This window comes from Coenobita brevimanus, chromosome 93 (assembly GCF_032717465.1).
Source record: "Coenobita brevimanus isolate Jiangsu-jjx chromosome 93, ASM3271746v2, whole genome shotgun sequence".
NCBI lineage: Eukaryota > Metazoa > Arthropoda > Malacostraca > Decapoda > Coenobitidae > Coenobita > Coenobita brevimanus.
The window spans coordinates 38070647-38081872 of record NC_137046.1 but is presented as its reverse complement, the minus strand read 5'-3'; the positions used below and the strand labels follow the sequence as shown (position 1 = coordinate 38081872).

At 45.4% G+C, this 11226-nt stretch overlaps 1 non-coding gene across 1 annotated transcript; it reads right to left on the bottom strand.

Moving 5' to 3' along the window:
- Window positions 1-3982: 3982 nt before the first annotated feature.
- TRNAK-CUU (transfer RNA lysine (anticodon CUU)) lies at window positions 3983-4055 on the bottom strand. The gene has a single exon. It is a non-coding gene; the product is annotated as a tRNA-Lys (tRNA).
- Between the last annotated feature and the right edge of the window lie 7171 nt (window positions 4056-11226).

Sequence of the window (11226 nt, the reverse complement as noted above, 5' to 3'; positions counted from 1 at the left end):
ATCATAGCAATCACAACGGGGACCCCAGTGGCCCCCTAACAGCCGCAGATCGCAGGGTACCAGGCTGACATGAACCGAATTTTGAGAAACTACTGAGGTGAAAATCGTCCTCACAAAGGGATATGGGGTTCGCAGGAATGGGTGAACAGGAGATAATCGACCTGAAAAAGAACTGGGCATCCTTTTGATAGTTGTGTCCTTATTCGTGTCTTTCCTCGTTATTTGGGCCCCATCTCACTCCATCGATGGGTGGGATGATGATGATGATGATGATGATGATGATGACGACGACGACGACGATGAGGAGGAGGAGGGTAATGATGATGAACCGTTCAGTACGAGGGGGCTGTGGTAAGCTGGAGGAAATCGTCTGTCAGTGGGAAGAATAGAATCAGAAAACCGTCCTCGTGCTGAAGGGAATAAAAGTCAAAATAAATCGCTAAGGAAGAGGCGTTACGAATGTCCCAAGGTAACAATAATGCAGTTGGGTTAAGGGATATGAGATGGTTTTACCCCTCACGCTAAAAACACACTACTGTACAGGAGGTTATTGCCATTTCCTACACACACACACACACACACACACACACACACACACACACACACACACACACACACACACACACACACACACACACACACACACACACACACACACACACACACACACACACACACACACACACACACACACACACACACACACACACACACACACACACACACACACACACACACACACACACACACACACACACACACACACACACACACACACACACACACACACACACACGATCACATTCTTCCATCATAACAACTACATACACAGTATTCTATAAAACAGCATCTCACAGCACTACATAACATAAAGCTTTACAACATCTCAGCAGTAAAATATCGGTTGCGGTATCGTACACTACACCGTATTCAAATAATTTCCTAGTAATATACGACGATATCCATATATAATACAGTCTTTCTCTACTTCTTCGATACAAACAAAGCGTATACACAACTATATACGTCTTCCATTGCATCAAACATGATGGCTTCAGCAAAATACATTCACGTTTCACACCCTTCTAGTCGTCTCTTACACCTGGACAGCATCTGAGGAATATAATACCTTTACAGTGTGCTCCATAACAGCGATTTTTATTTCTAGTCTCCTACCGAATGACTCAGTAAGCTGCTGACATCATATTCGTACTTACATTAATAATAATAATGATCTTTTTAAATGGGCATATTAATTGAGACAACCACATTATCGACAACAACAACAGCATCATCATCAACAACAACAACAACAACAACAGTAAGAAGAATACGAATCAGAGTAAGAGTATGAATAATAAGTAAACAGGGTCAAATTTGTAAAAAGTAGAGCATAGCTTCTAACATGCTAGTGAGAGAAGAGCAGGGGTTAGAGAAGGTGATGGTGATAGTGAATTTGTGAGGACGGGAGGGATGGTTTTGGAGAGGAGAAAGATGATATAGAGATGGTGGTGGTGGTGGTGGTGGTGGTGGAAAAGGAAGAGGGTGTGTTGGTGATGGAGAGGAGGTGATAGTGGAGAGGGGTGATGGTGGAGAAGGGACAATTCCAAAACACAGACAGAAAAAGGGAAAGGGGGTGGGGGGAGGGACTGAGGGAGGCAGAAAGGGAAACAGAAAAGGAAGGATGTGGTCGAAAGTAGGAGAGGGGGGACCAGAAAGGCAGGGGGGGAGGAGGGAGTGGAAACAGACAGGGCGCTGGGTAAGGGGGAAAGGGGGGGAGACAAGGGGGTCGGTGGAAAAGGGAATGGTAGGGGATGGAGGGGGGAGGGTTAGGCCGGTGGTAGACGAATCTGTTAGAGAGGGAAAAAAAGGTCCCAAGTGAATGGTTAAAAGGGCACGAAACCAGGGAGGAAAAAGTGATAGAGAAGGAATTACTACCTGGGATCCGCGGGTATTTTTAGGCCGTGTGGCTACCGCGGTGAGGGGGAGAAAAAGTGGTCCCAGAGAGGTGGGTATTGACGCCAAGGGGAAGAGTGGTTGGTGTTGGTGGTACTGGGTGTGATGTTGCTGGTGGTAGTGGTAGTAGTGGATGGTATTCTTAGTGGTTAATGGTTGTGGTGATGCTGGTTTTGTGGGTGGTAGTGGCAGTCTTAATGGCAGTGGTGATAGTTGTGTTACAATTGTGCTCTTGTTGGTGGTGTTAGTGATGGCTGTTGTCGTTGAGTTGTTGGTAGCGGTGTTACTGATTGTGGTGTTAGTGGTGATGGCTGGTTGTCATCGTGGTGGTGGTGATAGTGTTTTGGTTATGTTGTTGGTGTTACGGGTAGCGGTTGTAAGGGTGGTGGTGGCAGTTAGATGGTGTTCGTACTGGTATTGGTATTAATGGTGGTGTTACTGGTGATAGTGGTATTTGTGGTGGTATAGGCGGTAGTAATGATGGAAATGGCATAAGTATCAGTCAATTGTGGAGGGTGGGAGGGAGGGGGAGGCCAAGGATGAGTTGGAGGGAGGGAGTGGAGAGGTAAATGAGAGAGGGTGTGTGTGTGAGCTGGGAGCAGGGCAGTGCAATGATGGGGGACAGGGAGACATGGAGGCGATTTGTTTGCGGCCAACCCTTAACGGGATTAAGGCGTCTGGCAATAGATAGATAGACAGATTGTTAGAGGTATGAGAGGTGGACTACTGGCATTGGTGTTAGTTGTTACCACTAGTTATGGTGAGGTGCTGGTGTGATATAAAAGGTGTTAGTCGGGGTGTTAATTTTGTTGGTGAAGGTGTTAACGATCCTGACAGTGGTCTTTGTGGTATAGGAAAGTGGTAGTATATATTAGTGACTGCTGTGATAGTGCTTGTCGTGGTAGTGGCCATATTGTCGGTTGCATAGGTATTAGTGATAGTTGTAGTAGTGATAGTGGTCAGGGCAGCAGAGGACAGTGGTAGTGTTACAATATTGGTGGTTGTGATAATGATAGTGGTGGTAGGATAATAATGCGGTAGGGGGTCACAATGATAGCAGTCGTGACGGTAGTGGTCGTGGTGGTAAGGGTATAGATAACTGAGTAACGGTATGGGTCGTAATGAAAGTGGTCGTGGTGGAAGTGGTCGTACTGATGGCGATAAAGTCGGTTATGGTGGTGGGTATGGGCAGTTAGCATTGGATCCGAAGGTTGTGGTATGTGTGGTACGGTTCGTGACATTTGTGGTGGCAATATAACAGTACTGGTAGTAGGGGTCACAGTAATCAGGGTACGGTCGGTATTGGTCGTGACGGAAGAGGTTATATTGGCAGTGGTTGTGGTATTTATCCCTTCAGCTGGAGGACGTCCTTGACCTTTTGCTTTAGTTATGATCAATTTTTTTGCTTACGAAATCCTTTGAGGTGAAAAAGTTTATAAAGGCTGTATATAATTCTTGTAGGAAACAAAAAGAATCTCTCCATGGGAATATAATCATCTGATGACGGAAATAATAATCCATCCATCCATCCGTTATTCAGGCCAGTGTTGCTCCATGAGGAGCGCAGGAGCTCGGAGCTAGGCAAAATGGTCCTGACATTTAAGATGAGAGTGACCAGCCTTACTCATCCCTGAGTGGCATTACGTGAGCAATAAACCCCAACCATCCTTGGGTATAAACCTACACAGGCTCAATCCGATTGGAGCGCCTTAATTACCCACTAAAACACCAGGCGCCATAATTTGGTTATATGGTTACCACCCAGCGTAGTAAATGGTTTCCTGGTGTACAAGGAACCATTTGGCTTGTCACTCAGTGTAGAGTCACCCATAGGCAGAAGGAAGTGGACAGAATGAAGGACAGAAAGACAGAAGAGGAAGTGTAAAGTCACCCGTAGGCAGAAGGAAGAGGAAAGAATGAAGTAAAGAAAGACAAGACGTGGGAAGGAAAGTAGGAAGGAGGAGAGGAAAGGGCAGACACCTAGTGGATGGTGAGCGCCCCCACCTACCACAGAAAAAATTTCCACCGCCCAACGTGGGGCTCGAACCCACGACCCCGAGATTAAGAGTCTCGTGCTCTACCGACTGAGCTAGCCAGGCATAGAGGTAAGAATGAGAATAGCAGTAATTGTAATAGCATAATCATCTACTAGGCGATGATCTGCCTGATTTGCACAAAATCTTTCAGAGGCAACAAAAATGACACACACACACACAAAACTATCCTTGTAATGAGTGTGTTAACAGAAGTTGTTTTCAGTCCCTTTAGCCAGAGAGAGACCCATCCTAAACAGACTAAAATTTCTCAGAAGCAGCCAGAATAACAGCATCGCCACTGTGGTAATATTACAATACTCTTTTTTATGCTAATTTGGCCTAGAATTGCTGTCTCTCTATCCTCAGTATTGAGTTGCAGCAAAAGGTTAACACTAGAATATGATGCTAGATACAAAATAAATGCTATGAAAGCTATGTGGAGCCTTAGTAGTGTCTTTCTGCCACTGGGTTCCGAGAAATATTCTGCAAAGGGACGAAAAATCTAGACCAAGTTAGGGCGAAGAGACTGTGGCAGTGGTTGTAGTCAGGCAACGAATCATTCACTCAACCAGCCTTATCATAAAGATGAGAAGTTACTATTGTACTTCATATAAATGAAATACAGTAGGAGTAGTAGCATTAATGGCAGCTGTAGACGGGACATAAATTTTAGTGGAAATGGCGCCAGAAATTGTAGCAGGAGCAGCCATTAACAAGAGAAATGGCAGTAAGAGAAACCATTAACCAGTGAGAGGGGGGGGAAAAAAAAAAGAGACGGCGTTTATGTTGGTGATGAGGGTGGAATTACAGTGTCAATATACCCGGTTGTGAGGGTGACGGGCCGATTGGGGGTGATGGTCGTGGTGATTGTGGTGGAGATTGGTGATTGTGGTGGCGATTGTGGTGACGGAAAATTGGTGGTGAGTGCGGTGGTAGGGGAAATTGGAGGGGAGGTTGGTGGTGGTGAGTGTGATGCGAGAGATGGATGGTGAGGACTGTGGTGGTGGGGGGATTTATGGTGATGAATGTGGTGTGGGTGGTTGGTGGTGGTGATTGTGATGAGGAAGATTGGTGATGGTGACTGGCAATGATGGTGGTGGTGACTGTGATGAGGGAGATTGGTGGTGGTGATTGTGGTAAGGGAGACTGATGGTAGGGACTGTGGTGGAGGTGAAGTTGATGGTGGTGAGTGTGATAGGGGAAATTGGTCGTGATTGTTGTGATGGGGATTGTTGATGGTGATTATGGTGGAGGGAGATTGGTGGTGATGATTGTGGAGAGAGAGACTGTGGTGATACTTGAATGGTGACTGTGGTGACGAGAGGGCCCTGGCGATGATAACGGGGTTGGTGATTGTTGTGGCGTTGCTTGTGGTGATGGGGACTGATGGTGGTGATTGTGAGGACAGTGAATGTGGTGACCGGAGTAGTGGCAGGATGTGCACAACTAAATCCTGTGTGTGTGTGTGTGTGTGCTTTAAGTTCACTAAAGATGAATACATAAACCTTCATCTTACAGCATGATGGTTCATTAAAATACACAAAAAAAAGACTTTACTCTTGTTGACCGTCTTTGCTAAATCTGATATTATGACAATATTCCACTCATAAATTTACGCATTTCACTGTCATCCTGCAAACGTTGTACCGAATTATGTGCTTGTTGCTTAAGTTAAAGGGAGTATAACTTTACATATAAAAACCTATATTTCAGACACACGAGGTTGTTATATCTCTCCCAAAAAGTATAAGGAAGTTTGGAAAATAATAATGTGTTGGATTTTGGGCTAGTGGAAATGTTAGGGATTGTGGTGACAGGAAAACTGGTATTATTGTGGTGACGGGGTGGTGGTGAGGCAGGCAGGTGGTGACGCGGCCTGTGATGTCGGCAGTAACGGCCTAGGGGGGAGGGGGTGACGGTGGTAATAACAGCACTTGTGACGGAGTGATGGTGGCGATAGTGACATTGATACTGATCGCCGCTCCGCCAGATGTGATGGGCCTGATGGAACTGCTGCCGCTACAATTATTGATTATCGTAATGTCATGTTGTTATCTGCTGGTTGATAATCGGATAATCACCTACTGCCTCGTGGGGCTTAATGTTATGTTCTTGTTATGTTATTAGCCGATGTTCATTTCGGTTCAAAGAGAGGTTTGGGCAGCGTTGAAGGGTGCTGTTTGTTATGATTGCTCGTGTCGGAAATGAGAGGCAGAACATTTAATGACAGTGTAAGCGACGTATTTTAAGTGTGGTTTGAGAATTCCTAGCACTTCCTTAACGATTAATTTTTAACATTGCAAATCAATATCCTTCTGTATTTTAATGTTGGAAATTATCTAGATAATACTAGAGAATGTGAGGTGCAATATGAAAATAAAAATCGCTAAAAAGAGATGGTAAGAAGCCTTCGCACAGCACCTAGAATACGAACCCAAGAGTGCGCACAATAACGGTAGTATAAGTGGTTGTGAATGAAGTGAGTGGTAGTGTGTGGCTACATTTGTGGTTGTTTGCCTGCATTAAGATCACAGGTTGAAGTAAATGGATGTCTTTTTGGCGGAAGTGGAGCAGGCACCGCAGTGAGGACTTATATTCTTGCTACTCCCAGATGATGATATTCAGATAAGGAAAAAGTCACAGTGAAGAAAAATGATATCAGTTGATCCCTTCAGCCAGAGGACATCATTACATCTTGCTGTTTCTGCTACAAAAAGATTTTGTTTTGTATAAGAAAACATTCTTATAGTGAATGGGCTAAGAAAGATATATTTAGACCATTCATTTGGAAGTCTCTCCCAAACTAAGTAAAATCATCTGAAGAGAGATTGATAAAATAAAAGTAACGTAAGAGTACTGAAAGGATTAAAAATCTTCAGTGCATTTTTTTTTTTTTTAGCATCGTAACTTTCAGACGATGAGTGGTTTTAAGAAGACCCTCACGCAGTGTTGTAGCAAAAACAAAACTGTTGAATAATTTCCGCCAGAGAAAATGCAAAACTATTCATTGCTGCAGTTGTTGTGGCGTTGCTAAATAGTGTCAGTGACAGGTGATGAGTGGTCGAGGTATTGTGAGTAGTGGTGGGGAGAGGGGCAGTGAGATGATATATACTGTAGTAGTGGAAATGAGTGGCGGTAGTCGTAGTGGTGTGTGGTGGTCGTAGTTACTTAGGCGCGGTAGTACTCGTAGTTCTAGGTGGATGTAGTGGAAGTAAATGAGTGGATATTGTAGAAGTGGCACTACCAGTATGGGGCAGTGTTGATTAGGCCCTTCAACCAGAGATAATTTATATTTTGCTCCTGCCATCATCGTACGGTTATAGTCAGCTCAGGAAGTAGCTTTTGTAGTGAAGGATTTGATGAATGCTATGTCTAACTCCTCAGATTTGAAAAGTCTCCCTGGAGCTAAAAATACTCGTCTAGCTGGAAAAAAAGAGGAGAAAAAAAAGTAGTTGCAGCGAAGACGTTAATGGGAAACGAGTCTAAGTGGTCAGCCTTGTGACGATAGACATCATTAGTGTTCCTCCTTGCTACAACAAGACGATTTTAAGCAATTTAGGAGTGTCCTCTTGTCGTCTAAGGGTTATGGCAAGGAAGATTGCTAACGAGGGTTGTCATAGAAATCAGAGGGAGTAATTACAAGAGAGATTTCGGGAGTGAGCCACTGTCAATGGTAGTGGTGACTGGTAATGGTAGGGGCAATGAGGGTTACGACAGGTAGTAGTGGTGATTATATCCTCCAGTACGCAGGTGTTTTATTATTTTTTTTTTTACTCCGACTATCGTCAAGCTGTTTTTATTCCATTTGGGAGGAATCTAGTGGGAAAGAGGTGCTTGAAGGCATTGTCCAACCTATCCAGTTCGAAAAAGCTGTATCAGGGGAAAATTTGACCGATTAAAACGAGAATATAGCAAAACAGATGGCATCGAATTATTTGGTTTGTGGTTGAAGGTCCTACTAAGAGAGTGTGATACATGGAGCGCGAGCAAATGGAAGTGCTGGAGGCGGTAACGAGTGTAACAAATGAGTCATAATATCAGTGGTGGTGGTGGTGGTGGTAGTAGGTAATGGTGGAAGTAGCGAATGGCAGAGAATGGTAGTTAACTCCTTCAGTCATATGGCCCATTTTCTGTTATATTCTTATCCTTTCCGGTCGATTTTTTTCTCCTTACAATAGGCTTTTCGAACTGAGTGTTTAGGTACAGCCAAGAGAAGAAGTTCGCCAAAAATGCGCTGCCAAGATTTTGTGTCGTGTCTCTCAAGTTTCTCATTCCTTTCCAGGCGACCGAGCGTATTCTTCCCTCATATACTCTGCTGGCGTGCGCGTCCGAATGCTATCACACATAACATCTCATGCTACTCCATTCACCATCATAGCTAACAGAGAAATGGCAGAATTTTGTTCACGACTGTACAGATGTCACTGATTCCTTCTCACTTCGATTGTTCTTTTAAACTGAATAAGGTCATCTGGTGGCAAGAAGAATGAACTAAAAATGTACGTCCTCAGCTTGAAGGGATTAATATTAGTTGTAGAGGTGATAGTTATGAATAGAATTACTACTTATGGTGGTGTTTGTAGTGTAAGTGGTAACAGCGCTAGTGGTTGTGGTATTGCATGGGAGGGAAGCTTGTAACGATGGTAGCGGCTGTGGTAACGATAAAAGATGGTATCTGGTATTCTTAGGGGTAGGAATGCATAGAGTGGTATTAGTAGCAGTAACAGTAATGGTAGTGGCAGAGACAGTGGTGGCAGTGGCAGAGATATTAGTGGAAGAACTGCATGGAAATTAATAGTAGAAACATCAATGATTGTAGAGGCAGTAGTGGTAGTGACGGTAGTGTCAGTAGTGCAAGGAAGTTTATAGTAGTAGTAGTAGGAGTAGTGGTGGTGGTGGTGATGGTGATGGTAGTAGCGACATTGATGAGTGTAGTGCTCTTTGGTTAACAGCAGTGGTAGTGATCATTGTAGTCAAGGTCTAGGGATGGTGATAAGAGCTCTATAAGGAATCAGGTTGTATTGGTGGTGGTGGCGGAGTGTCAGTGGTGGCGACAGTGTAGTAGTGGTTGTGATGGTAGTGTAGCGGTGGTAGTGGCGTAGTGTAGTGGTGGTAGTCTGGTAATGTAGTGGTGGCAGGGAGGACTTAAGAACCTGACCACCCAGCACGAGGGGGGGATGTCGGCAGGGGAGGGATGGAGGTGGGATGGAGGAATAGATGTAATTGGAGGCGCAGGAATGGAGGGGTGGAGATAACGATGGAGGAACGAGAGGATGGAGAAAAGAGAGACAGAGGAGCGGGGGAATGGAGGGAAAAAATTATGGAGATGCCGAGGGATGAAGGGAGGGAAGGGAGGAAGCACTGAGGGAAGATGGAAGGATGGAGGGAATGTTAGTTAGAGGAACAGAAGGACGGAGAAAGAGAGAGTGAAGGAAGAAACTAGAGAAACAACGAGGAAAATGAAGGAAGAAAAATGGGGAGAGGAGAGGGATGTAGGAGACGGTGAGCGGGGAGGAGAATGTGGTGGAGGGGGAGGGAGGGAGGGAGGAAAGGCTAGAAGGACGAAGGGAAGGACGTTGCAGAGGAAGGGAGGAGGAAGGAAGGATGGAAGGAAGATGAGGGGATGGAAGGAAAGAAGGAAAGGCCGAAAGGAAGGGCAAGGCAAATGACGAAATGGGAGGAACAGTGGTGAGGAAAAGGATAAAGGGGAGAGAGAAGGTAAAGCTGAAGAAAGGAGACAGGTAAGGAGTGGAAGATATCAAAGGAAGAGAGAGAATATCTTGCTGAAGGTTGTTAAAATGAAACGTAAAGAAAAGGGAATAAAAAATTGAAAGAGGCAACAGGCGAGAGAGTGATAAGAACAGAATGAGAGAGAGAGAGAGAGAGAGAGAGAGAGAGAGAGAGAGAGAGAGACCAGGAAGGAGAGGGGGGACAGGAAGAGATAAGGATACACAGTTAGGGAGAGATGATGAGAGAGAGAGAGAGAGAAGGAGGAAGAAACCGAAGGAGTGAGAAACAAGGAGGAGGAGAGGGAGAACGAGAGAGGATGAAGGCAGAAAATAGGGAGAGCAAACGGAACCGTAGGGGTAAAGGAACAGAGGGAGCGAATGAAGAAAGGAACCCAAGAAGTGACAGAACGGGGAATCCAGGGAAAGAGGGAAGGATAGTAAAAGATAGAAAGATAGACAGATAGAGAAACCAACGGACTGATAGACATATAGATAGGTAGATCGATAAATAGACAGATGGAAGGCAGATAGATGGACAGAGAGAGAGAGAGAGAGAGAGAGAGAGAGAGAGAGAGAGAGAGAGAGAGGAGAGAAGAAACCTGTGGAATGAGATAAGGAGGAACTCAGCGAGATAGAAAAGGGAGGAAGAAAACCAAGGAGTGTGAGAAAGTGAAACCCAGGGAGCGACAGGAAGCGGGAGGGAGGAAGAGGGAAACCCAAGAAGTGAGAGAAGATGAACCAAGGGAGAGAGAGAGAGATGGAGGGATGAAAGGAGAGAGAGGGAGGGAGAGAGAGAGAGAGAGAGAGAGAGAGAGAGAGAGAGAGAGAGAGAGAGAGAGAGAGAGAGAGAGAGAGAATAAAAAAAACAGGGAATGAGATAAAATGAACTCAGTGAAATATAGTGACTGAAGGATGGAAGAAGTTGGGGAATCCTTGGAGTGAAAGGAGGAGGAGGAGGGAGGGAGGAAGGGAGGGAGGGAAGGAGACAGGATGAGAGGGAGAGGGGAGGAAGGGAGGGAGAGAAAGAGGGAGAGGAGGAGAGAGAGGGAGGGAGGGAAGGAGCGTGGAGCAAAAACCTGGACAGGCCCCTGGTTATGGGATTTATGTTCTTTTCTTCCTCACTCTCTGACCCTGTACACACCCAGGCCGCTGAGGACTGGCCACGGGGAGATGGGGAGAGGAGATGGGGAGAGCAGGGGGAGGCGGTGAAGAGTCAGTGAGAGAAGAGAGGGAGAGAGGAGAGGAGAGGACAGGCAGAAGAGAGGAGAGAGGGTAAGATGAGGGAAAGACAGAAGAGAGGGAGAGGGGATAGAATGAGGAGGGGGAGAGAAGGATCAAAGAAAGGGGGAAAGGAGGATGAGGGATGGAGAAAGAGAAGGGAGGAGAAAAGAGTGAAAGAGGAGGGGAATGAAGGAGTGAGGGTAAAGAAAGGGAGAGAGAATGGGGAGGAGAGGAAATGGGGAGCGAGAAGAAGCAATTCAGAAGAGGAGAAAGATTTAGAGGGA